General features: G+C 44.2%; 1 protein-coding gene across 4 annotated transcripts in view; it reads right to left on the reverse strand.

Annotated features, from left to right (window-relative positions):
* Nucleotides 1–10,330, reverse strand: part of LOC132884526 (semaphorin-5B-like) — a 235,556-nt gene extending 225,226 nt beyond the window's left edge. For 3 of the 4 annotated variants that reach the window (XM_060918381.1, XM_060918380.1, XM_060918383.1), the window contains exon 1: nt 10,295–10,330. The gene's annotated coding sequence lies outside the window, so the exon portion shown is untranslated. The remainder of the gene's footprint in view (nt 1–10,294) is intronic. The other variant, XM_060918382.1, reaches the window with a different exon arrangement.
* Nucleotides 10,331–11,691: the final 1,361 nt, after the last annotated feature.

Below are 11,691 nucleotides of genomic sequence, written 5' to 3' on the forward strand. Positions count from 1 at the left end.
GGCCACCAGAAGCGTCTTTTCAGGAAGTCCAGGGTCCTCCGAGCTCCCGGGTGGGCGGTGAGAGGGGAAGAGTGACCCCACTGGAGAACCTTGGCCCGGGCTTGATGTGGGACGTACAAGAGGCCCGGTGGCCCCGTCCCAGGACCGGGGTCCTGGCGTTGGGCTCGTCGGACAGCCTCCTCAATACCCCAGCGGACAGGGGCCACAATCCGGGACACAGGGATAATAGGCCCGACTTCATTCTCCCTGTTAGTGGCAGAGAACAGCCTGGACAGTGCGTCAGGTTTGGTGTTCTTGGAGCCGGGGCGGTACGAGAGGGTGAAGTCAAACCGACTGAAAAACAGGGCCCACCTAGCCTGTCGAGGGTTCAGTCTCTTGGCTTGCTGGAGGTACTCCAGGTTCTTGTGGTCAGTCCAAACCAGGAATGGATGTTGCGCTCCCTCCAGCCAGTGCCTCCACTCCTCAAGGGCCAGTTTGACCGCTAGCAGTTCTCGATCCCCCACATCGTACCGGGACTCCGCAGGACTCAGGCGGTGGGAGAAGTAAGCGCAGGGGTGCAGCTTTCCTTCCGAACGTTGAGAGAGCACCGCGCCGACACCACTGTCCGAGGCGTCCACCTCCACGATAAATGGTTGGGAGGTGTCCGGGAGGACCAGAATGGGTGCCGTGCAGAAGCGGTCCTTGAGGTCTTTGAACGCCTTTTCCACCTGAGGAGACCAGCCATAAGATCCACCTGTCCCTTTGGTGAGGTCTGACATGGGTGCTGCTACAGAACTGAAGTTCCTGATGAACTTGCGGTAGAAGTTAGCGAATCCTAAGAACCGCTGAACCTCCTTAACGGACTTGGGAGTAGGCCAGTCCCGGACGGCCAGGGTCTTGGCAGGGTCCATTTGGAGTTGGCCTGTCCATACAATAAATCCCAGAAAGGAGACCTCGGGAACATGAAATTCGCATTTCTGGGCCTTGGCGAACAGATTGTTCTGCAGCAGCCTCTGGAGAACCTGGCGGACATGGTGGCGGTGCTCCTGCACGGTCTTGGAAAAGATAAGGATGTCGTCGAGGTAGACAAAAACGCACAGGTTAATCATGTCCCTTAAGACATCGTTGATTAGGGCCTGAAAAACAGCTGGTGCGTTGGTGAGTCCGAAGGGCATCACCTGGTATTTGTAGTGCCCAGACGGGGTGTTAAAGGCAGTCTTCCACTCGTCTCCCTGTCGGATACGGATGAGGTGGTATGCGTTCCGTAGGTCCAACTTGGTGAAGACGGTGGCGCCTTGGAGCAGGTCGAAAGCAGTGGACATCAGCGGAAGGGGATATCAGTTGCGCACAGTGATCTTGTTCAGGCCCCTGTAGTCAATACATGGTCGGAGCCCCCCATCCTTCTTGCCGACAAAGAAGAAGCCGGCACCAGCAGGTGAGGTGGAGGGTCGAATGAACCCAGAGACCAGGGCGTCTTTGAGGTATTCCTCCATGGCCTTGCGTTCTGGCTGAGAGAGGGAAAACAGTCTGCCATGAGGAGGGGTAGTCCCAGGGAGCAAGTCGATGGCACAGTCGTAGGCCCGGTGCAGAGGAAGAACGGCGGCCCTGCTCTTGCTGAATACCTCCTTGAGATCCCAGTACTCTGTGGGAACTTGAGATAACTCGGTGAGATCAGGGGGCTCGGCAGGAGACACAGGAGAGCTAGAGAGCAGACATGAGGCATGGCATGCAGGGCCCCATTCCACAACCTGGCTAGTTACCCAGTCTATGCGAGGGTTGTGGCGAGTAAGCCAAGGAAGACCTAGAATAACTGGGAACTCAGGTGAAGGAATCAAGTGCAGGGATATTTCTTCCTTGTGACCTTGAGACTGGAGGAAGACTGGAGAAGTAACTTGGGTGACTCTTCCATCACCTAACGCTTGGCCATCGAGGGCAGACACAGACAGTGGGACTTCAAGAGGTGCAGTCGGAATATTGATGCTTTGGGCGAAGTGAATATCCATAAAGTTCCCAGCCGCCCCTGAGTCTAACAAAGCTTGACAAGAGTGGACAGACTCACCCCAGGAGATGGAGACCGGGATGTAGATTCCTTGGCCAGGGAGTCTGGGAGAGAGGGTAGGCCCCGTCACAACCCTCCCTCGGCTGGACGGGGCGGTCCTTTTCCCAAGAGTTCGGGACATGATGCTCGGAAGTGACCAGGCTTGCCACAGTAGATGCAGCACTTGTCCCTCCTTCTGCGCTCCCTCTCAGATGCGGAGAGGCAAGTACGACCCACTTGCATGGGTTCTGGACAGTCACTGAAGGAGGTAGACGGTTTCCAGGTAGAGGTAGGGAGGCTGGGGGGGCTCAAGGCTTGGTGGCGTTCTCTCATCCTGTTGTCCAGACGAATAGCATGTGAGATGAGGGTTTCGAGGTCACTTGGGCATCCAATAGAGGCCAGACCGTCCTTGATGGGGTCAGACAGACCATGGTGGAAGGCTGACACCAGGGCAGTCTCATTCTATCCACTTACTGCTGCGAGCGTTCGGAACGAGATGGCGTAATCTGCGACGCTTCCTCCTTGCCGGATGGACATGAGCTTTCGGGCTGCGTCGGTACTGATGTCCGCCTGATCGAAGACCCGAAGCATCTCTTCAGAAAACAGCTGGAAATCAAGGCACTCAGGTCCCTGTCTTTGCCAGATAGCAGTAGCCCAGGCTCGCGCCCTACCAGCTAATAAGGTGATCACAAAGGCAATCTTGCGGCGATCCGTAGTGTAGGTGGTAGGCTGAAGCTCAAAGGTGAGTTGACACTGGGTAAGGAACTCTCGGCACTCACTGTGCTTGCCATCGTACCTCTGTGGTGCAGGAAGGCTGGGTTCACGAGGTGAAGAAGGCAGCATGGCAGGAGGCACAGGAGCAGGAGCTGGATCAGGAGATGCAGGCAGAGATGTCAGCTGTGCCAGGGTTTTCCCGATTTGCTGAAGCAGTTCCTCGTGGCGAGCAAGGGTCTCACGTTGGCTGGTGAGCGTACATCCATGAGCGTCCATGGTCGCTCCGAAGCATGTCAAAGCTGCCGTAATTCCCTGAAGGTTGGCCAGGTAGACAGTTGAAGCAGCCTCTGCTGAGTCGGTCATGACGGAGTCTTTCTGTTAGGGTTTTGCTGGGATTCGAACCAGGTTCATTGGTGTGATAATCCAGCAAACCCCCACTAGGCCACCAGGGGGATGACTCAAATGCAGAGGTGTGAGGCGGAAGTAGAAAAAGTATCAAAAGGTTTATTTATACTATATACACTATATACAATCCAGGGCAAAACAAAAAAACAAAAAAAAAACCAAAGAGTATAATCCAACACTGGGAAGACAAAGGGAAAAATAAAATATCCAAAAGTTCAAAGTCCAAAAAGGAAAAGGCAAAAATGCAAAAGCTCAGAAGATCCAAAAACACAGTCACTACTAAATCCAAAAGAAAAGCAAAGTGCAAAACAAAGAACACAGTACAGAGGAAACTGGAGATAAACATAACAGCACAAAGACTCCGTGACAAGAGGACTGAACTCAGGGGGTATAAATACACAAACTAAATTGAACACAGGTGAAGATAATCAGGACTAAACAGGCAATTAACACAAACACAAAACACAGGAACAGTGGCGGCCTCTAGAGGCCAAAAAATAAACATGACACGAAAAGGAAATAACAGCGGCCTCTAGAGGCCAAAACAGTCCTAGTCCTAACAGAAATATAGAAAATTCTAAAGGGTTCACAAACTTTCAAGCACCACTGTATATATATATATATATATATATATATATATATATATATATATATATATATACACACAGTTAGGTCCATGTATATTTGGACACTGACACAAATTTTGTTTTTTTACCTGTTTACTGAAACATATTCAAATTATAGTTATATAATGGACATGATGAACATAAAGTCCAGAGATTCAGCTTTCATTTGAGGGTATCCACATTAAAATTGGATAAAGGGTTTAGGAGTTTCAGCTCCTTAACATGTGCCACCCTGTTTTTAAAGGGACCAAAAGTAATTGGACAATTGACTCAAAGGCTATTTCATGGGCAGGTGTGGGCAATTCTGTTGTTATGTCATTCTCAATTAAGCAGATAAAAGGCCTGGAGTTGATTTGAGGTGTGGTGCTTGCATTTGGAAGATTCTGCTGTGAAGAAAACATGCGGTCAAAGGAGCTCTCCATGCAGGTGAAACAAGCCATCCTTAAGCTGCAAAAACAGAAAAAACCCATCCGAGAAATTGCTACAATATTAGGAGTGGCAAAATCTACAGTTTGGTACATCCTGAGAAAGAAAGAAAGCACTGGTGAACTCATCAATGCAAAAAGACCTGGACACTCACAGAAGACAACAGTGGTGGATGATTGCAGAATAATTTCCATGGTGAAGAGAAACCCCTTCACAACAGCCAACCAAGTGAACAACACTCTCCAGGAGGTAGGCGTATCAATATCCAAATCTACCATAAAGAGAAGACTGCATGAAAGTAAATACAGAGGGTTCACTGCACGGTGCAAGCCACTCATAAGCCTCAAGAATAAAAAGGCTAGATTGGACTTTGCTAAAAAACATTTAAAAAAGCCAGCACAGTTCTGGAAGAACATTCTTTGGACAGATAAAACCAAGATCAACCTCTACCAGAATGATGGAAAGAAAAACGTATGGCGAAGGCGTGGGACAGCTCATGATCCAAAGCATACCACATCATCTGTAAAACACGGTGGAGGCAGTGTGATGGCTTGGGCATGCATGGCTGCCAGTGGCACTGGGTCACTAGTGCTTATTGATGATGTGACACAGGACAGAAGCAGCCGGATGAATTCTGAGGTATTCAGAGACATACTGTATGCTCAAATCCAGGCAAACTGATTGGTCGGCGTTTCATAATACAGATGGACAATGACCCAAAACATAAAGCCAAAGCAACCCAGGAGTTTATTAAAGCAAGAAGTGGAATATTCTTGAATGGCCAAGTCAGTCACCTGATCTCAACCCAATTGAGCATGCATTTCACTTGTTAAAGACTAAACTTCAGACAGAAAGGCCCACAAACAAACAGCAACTGAAAACCGCTGAAGTAAAGGCCTGGCAGAGCATTAAAAAGGAGGAAACACAGGGTCTGGTGATGTCCATGAGTTCAAGACTTCAGGCAGTCATTGCCAACAAAGGGTTTTCAACCAAGTATTAGAAATGAACATTTTATTTTCAATTATTTAATTTGTCCAATTATTTTTGAACCCCTGAAATGAAGGAATTGTGTTTAAAAAATGCTTTAGTTCCTCACATTTTTATGCAATCATTTTGTTCAACCCACTGAATTAAAGCTGAAAGTCTAAACTTCAACTGCATCTGAGTTGTTTTGTTCACAATTCATTGTGGTAATGTACAGAACCAAAATTAGAAAAATGTTGTCTCTGTCCAAATATTTATGGACCTAACTGTATACTTTATGGACATAAGGTACCTATTTTTAAACAAATTGCATGTATATCCAGTCTTCTCTCACACTGTAGACATATAAAACATCAAAACAGGAAAGTGTTTATATCACTGTCCCATCATGCATGACACAACTGAAGGGGCGGAACTTATAGCAGATAGCCATTTGCCCACCTCTTTTTCCTTTTCCTTTCTGTCACTTTCTGCTATACTCTCTCTTCCCTTCTCTTATTCATTCCCTTACATTCTTATCGATTTCTTCTTTCTGTCACTTATTTCTTTGGTTCACACTTCATTTCTTTTCATTTCTCTTTCTATTCTCTTATCTTCCTTACTCTTTTCTTCTTTTCTCATCTCTTCCATCTTCTCTCTTTTCCTTTCTCTTCTCAAGTCAAGTCACATTTATTTTTAAACTTCTCTTTTCTTCCTTTTTATTCTATTCTCCTCTCTTTACTTCTTTTCTCTTTACTTCTCTTTTCTTCTCTTCCATTCTAATCTCATCGCTCTCCTTTACTTCTCTTCCTTTTTTCTTCCTTTCTGACTTTTTCTATTCTTGCTTTCTCTTCCTTTCTTTCTCTTAACTTCCTTTCCCATTTCTTCCTTTCTTGTCTCCCTTTCTCTCCCTTTTTCTTCTCTTCAGTTCTTTCTCTATTCTTTTGTTCTTTTCTCTTCATTTCTCTTCCTTTCTTTCTTTCTGTTCTCTTCTTCCTTTCTCTTCTCTCTCTTCTCATTGCTTCTCTTCCTTTCTTTCTCTTCTCTTTCTATTCTCTTCCTTTCTATTTTCTTCTTTTGCTTCGCTTCTCTCTTTCCTTTTCTTTTTACTTCTTTTCTGTTTCTTTCTCTTCTCTTCTTTTCTTTATCTTTTCTTCCTTTCGCTTCCCTTCCTTTTTTTCTTCCTTTCTCTTCCACTCTGTCTACTTCTTGTTGCTTCTCTTCTCTTCTCTTTCCTTTTCTTTTTACTTCTTTTCTGTTTCTTCTCTTCTTTTCTTTATCTTTTCTTCCTTTCTCTTCTCTTCTTTTTTTCCTTTCTCTTTTCTTCCTTTCTCTTCTGTGTACTTGTTGCCTGTCTTCTCTCTCTGTCCTTTTCTTTTACTTCTTTTCTGTTCCTTTCTCTTCTCTTCCTTTCTTTTTTCTTCCTTTCTCTTCTCCTCTGTCTACTTCTTGTTGCTTCTCTTCTCGTCCTTTCTTTCTCTTCTTTTTTGTCTCTTCTCTCTTTCCTTTTTACTTCTTTTCTGTTTCTTTTTCTTCTTTATCTTTTCTTCCTTTCTCTTCTCTTCCTTTCTTCCTTTCTCTTTTCTTCCTTTCTCTTCTCCTCTGTGTACTTCTTGCTGCTTTTCTTTCTTTCTTTCTTTCTTTCTTTCTTTCTTTCTTTCTTTCTTTCTTTCTTTCTTTCTTTCATTTCTGTTCCTTTCTCTTCTCTTCCTTTCTTTCTCTTTTCTTCTCTTTAATTCTCTTCCTTTCCATTCACTTCTCATCTCTTTTCTTCTCTTACTTTCTTTCTTCCTTAGTTGTTTATTTTCTTCTTTATCGCTTCTCTTCTTTTCTTTCCTTCTCTTCCTTTCATGCCTCTTTCTTTCTCTTAAACTCTTTATAATGTGTTAAGCGTTTGAGGGTTTTTTAGATGAACACTACAAACAGAATCTTTTTTCCTTCTCCTGAAATGTACATTTTTAGCTTCTCACATAACAGACCTTAATGACAATCTTTAAAAGATTTATGGGTGGAAGAATCAAGATTTATTTATAAATTTACTCTAATACTTTTCATAATTGTGTCGAGTGAGTCATGTGTAACTCAAATAGTTTCCCGCTAACGACCTCATTTTTTATAACTATGTTCTGCATTTCTGTAAGATCTCTCCACAGCGGTCCATGTGATCAGGAGAACCGTGAAGTTGGTGTGAATGTTTCGCTGCATAATGAGCAAAGTGTCACGCTGCTAAACACTGTGACATCATCAGCATCACTCAGCTCTGACTAACACTCACTCAGAATACAGATACACCTTATTACAGCTCGGTGTCCATTCATGTGTAATTACACTGTTCAGATTCACCCTAACTGAACAAACAAAAACACCTCCATATCATTTTAAAACTGTTTTTTATCTTCATCTCATCTCATTATCCCTAGCCGCTTTATCCTGTTCTACAGAGTTGCAGGCAAGCTGGAGCCTATCCCAGCTGACTACGGGCGAAAGGCGGGGTACACCCTGGACAAGTCGCCAGGTCATCACAGGGCTGACACATAGACACAGACAACCATTCACACTCACATTCACACCTACGGTCAATTTAGAGTCACCAGTTAACCGAACCTGCATGTCTTTGGACTGTGGGGGAAACCGGAGCACCCGGAGGAAACCCACGCGGACACGGGGAGAACATGCAAACTCCGCACAGAAAGGCCCTCGCCGGCCACGGGGCTCGAACCCGGACCTTCTTGCTGTGAGGCAACAGCGCTAACCACTACACCACCGTGCCTGTTTTTTATCTTGTTTTTTCTTTATTTTCCTTATTTTCTTTCACTCTGTCCACTCTCTCTATTAATTTCTTTGAACTTTTTTCTTTCATCACACTGCAGTTTCCCCCTTTCTGATTTCTCACAATGATTTCTCACATTTCCTCCTTTTATAAGTAAAAGTAAGTAAAATGTATTTATAGCACTTTTCACAAACAAAAGTCACAAAGTGCTTTACAAGAGCAAATACATTTATTTATTATTTCCTCCTTTTATCCCATCCATTTCTCTTCCTTCCCCACATCTTTTTCTTTATCATTTTTTTCTATTGTCTTCTCTTTATTTTCCATCATCTTTTCTTTTTAAATTTGTATTTTCTTCCTTTATTCTTTCATTTTATCTTGTAATATTTTAGCCATGAGCATTAAATATTAAGTATTTCAATATTAAGCCTTTGAGGTTTTTTAATATTTTAACATGAATAGTAAAATAAAATTAAGACATAAATCTGATTTTTTAATCTTTCTTCCTTTCCTTAAGGTGTAATATTTCTTTCTTTGCTCCATCATATCCTTTCATTCCTTTCACCATGTGCAGCAATTCCTTAAAGTAAGAAATGTTAAAAATTATAATATAATTTATAATATTTAGATTTACAGATTTTAATGTAAACTGTATTTAAATTTGTTTCCTGTACTGAGAAAATATTTTTTAAAAGCCAACAATTTACATTAAAAAATACCAAACAGACAAAAACATAAAGAAACAAATAAATTTACATTAAATTTTTAGAAACTGGTCTCATGTTTTAAAGTTAATGCCACTCACTGTGCTGCTCAGTGTGCATCAGCATAAGACTCGCTTCTGCCACCTAGCGGTCATAAATGGAACTGATAATTAAATCTCCATAGTTGAGCTGTTGTACATCACTGCGTCATCCCAGGGTAAGTGTTTGTGTGATTGATTGAGTCTGAACACTTTCCAGTCATCTAATATAATAAAATTTAACTCAATAGTTGTTTATATTGACTCTACAAAGCCAGAAGCATGCAGCGTAATCAGTGGGAGAAACATACAGGTTTTCCTCCATCAGGCTGGTCTTCATTGTGCATCAGTGTGGCCAATGAAAATCTTGTGTCCAGCTCTTTAAGGAACACTTGAGAACATTCAGGGTAACAGGTGAATTTGGATCCATTTGCCGTAAAACTGTGTGCAAGGCAGTTGAATCTACCCTGGATAGGACACTAGTTCTACAGGGTCACAGGCAAGCTGGAGCCTATCCTAGCTGTCTCTGGGAGAGAGGCGGAGTACACCCTGGACAAGTCTCCAGGTCATCGCAGGGCCAACACATAGACACAAACAACCATTCACACTCACATTCACACCTACGGTCAATTTAGAGCCACCAATTAGCCTAACCTGCATGTCTTTGGACTGTGGGGGAAACCGGAGCACCCGGAGGAAACCCACGCAGACACGGGGAGAACATGCAAACTCCATACAGAAAGGCCCTTGTCGGCCACTGGGCTCAAACCCAGGACCTTCTTGCTGTGAGGCGACAGTGCTAACCACTACACCACCGTGCCACCCTCAACAGAACATAACATCTATAAAATATAATATACCAGGTGTATTTCCAATACCACTGAAGATTTCCAATGAGTGTCATGTTCTTGGCTGACATCAGTGGCCTTCCACTCAAGCTTTGACATGATGTGTGTTGAGATGCTTTTCTGCTCACCATGGTTATAAAGAGTTGCCATAGCCTTCAGTCAGATTATTCTCCTTTGCCCTCTCTCATCAACAAGACATTTCCACCCAGGCCTGGATGAGATTTTCTGAAATACTCAAACTGCCACGAGCAACAATTCCACGGTCAACGTTCCTGACATCACCACTGATTCTGATTTTTTTCCCTCTCATTCTGATGCTTGATGTGAATATTAACTGAAGATCTTTGAACTGTGTCTGTATGATTGCTGCCACCTGATTGGCTAATGGCATGAATGTACAGGTGGACAGGTGGTCCTAATATAGTGGTGTGTGTGTGTGTGTGTGTGTGTGTGTGTGTGTGTGTGTGTGTGTGTATGTGTGTGTGTGTGTAATACAAGGGTAATATTCATGTTACAAAGTATATCCTGCATACAATACAATCAAGAATGTGTGCAATATAAATAAGCACTGTAATCCAAACACAAACACCATTCTGCATGATGCATGAGCAAACATTAATGCAAAAAAAATAAAATAAAATAAATTCTCAAACTTCCTTTAGGTCAAAAATGGATATCTATAAAATGTTTAAACTTTTAAAAAGTTAGCCAACATTTCACACAGAGAAAGTGCGCCCTCGCCTGTGAGGATGAGATGAATCATATAAAATATAGATGTATTACCTGTGTATGTGCGGCTCCTGTGTTCGGTTCAATCCCCGAACACAACAGAGTCATGCCAACTCCGCGCGCTCCCGACGCCAGTGCGCGCTCCCGCCTCCGAGCTGGACCCAACCAACTGCGCTACAAAAAGGGGGACAAAAATCCCCATGGAGCTCCTGCTGATTTCACCCAACATGCTGCAACTTCATATCAAGACAGAGATTAATCTTTGTAGTTTAACAGTTGATTTTATTTTAATCACTCAGAATTTTTCTTTAACACAGGAGGAATAAACACGTGTGCATTAATAGCCCCTTCCTACAATCACTAACTGCATTCAGACAAGAGTTTCTATTGAGGTTATGGTGAGTTATAACCTCTTTATCAGTGATGGATTAAAGATGTCTCATCTCATCTCATCTCATTATCTCTAGCCGCTTTATCCTGTTCTACAGGGTCGCAGGCAAGCTGGAGCCTATCCCAGCTGACTACGGGCGAAAGCCGGGGTACACCCTGGACAAGTCGCCAGGTCATCACAGGGCTGACACATAGACACAGACAACCATTCACACTCACATTCACACCTATGGTCAATTTAGAGTCACCAGTTAACCTAACCTGCATGTCTTTGGACTGTGGGGGAAACCGGAGCACCTGGAGGAAACCCACGCGGACACGGGGAGAACATGCAAACTCCACACAGAAAGGCCCTCGCCGGCCACGGGGCTCGAACCCGGACCTTCTTGCTGTGAGGCGACAGTGCTAACCACTACACCACTGTGCCGCCGGATTAAAGATGTATGAAATGTATAAAACATTTCATTTCGATGCCCTACACACCGCTTTTCATTCTCATCTCATCTCCTCTAGCCGCTTTATCCTGTTCTACAGGGTCGCAGGCAAGCTGGAGCCTATCCCAGCTGACTACGGGCGAAAGGCGGGGTACACCCTGGACAAGTCGCCAGGTCATCACAGGGCTGACACATAGACACAGACAACCATTCACACTCACATTCTAGCACCCGGAGGAAACCCACGTGGACACGGGGAGAACATGCAAACTCCACACAGAAAGGCCCTCGCCGGCCACGGAGCTTGAATCCGGACCTTCTTGCTGTGAGGCGACAGCGCTAACCACTACACCACCGTGCCGCCGGATTAAAGATGTATGAAATGTATAAAACATTTCATTTCGATGCCCTACACACCGCTTTTCATTCTGTTTCTCTAAAAGTGATATGCATTGTGGGTTTTCTCGATTACTATAACAATAATAAACTAGAAGGGCTCTTGGTTAGGTATGCCCAATGTCACCTGAATAAGTAGGAAGTCTCCCCCTGCCCCCCCAAAATCTGATCCATCCTGGTGCCCTGTGTTTGGTTGGAGTCTCATCGCATCGCTCCTGTGGAGGGCGGCCC

Source organism: Neoarius graeffei, chromosome 4, assembly GCF_027579695.1.
Source record: "Neoarius graeffei isolate fNeoGra1 chromosome 4, fNeoGra1.pri, whole genome shotgun sequence".
Classification (NCBI taxonomy): domain Eukaryota; kingdom Metazoa; phylum Chordata; class Actinopteri; order Siluriformes; family Ariidae; genus Neoarius; species Neoarius graeffei.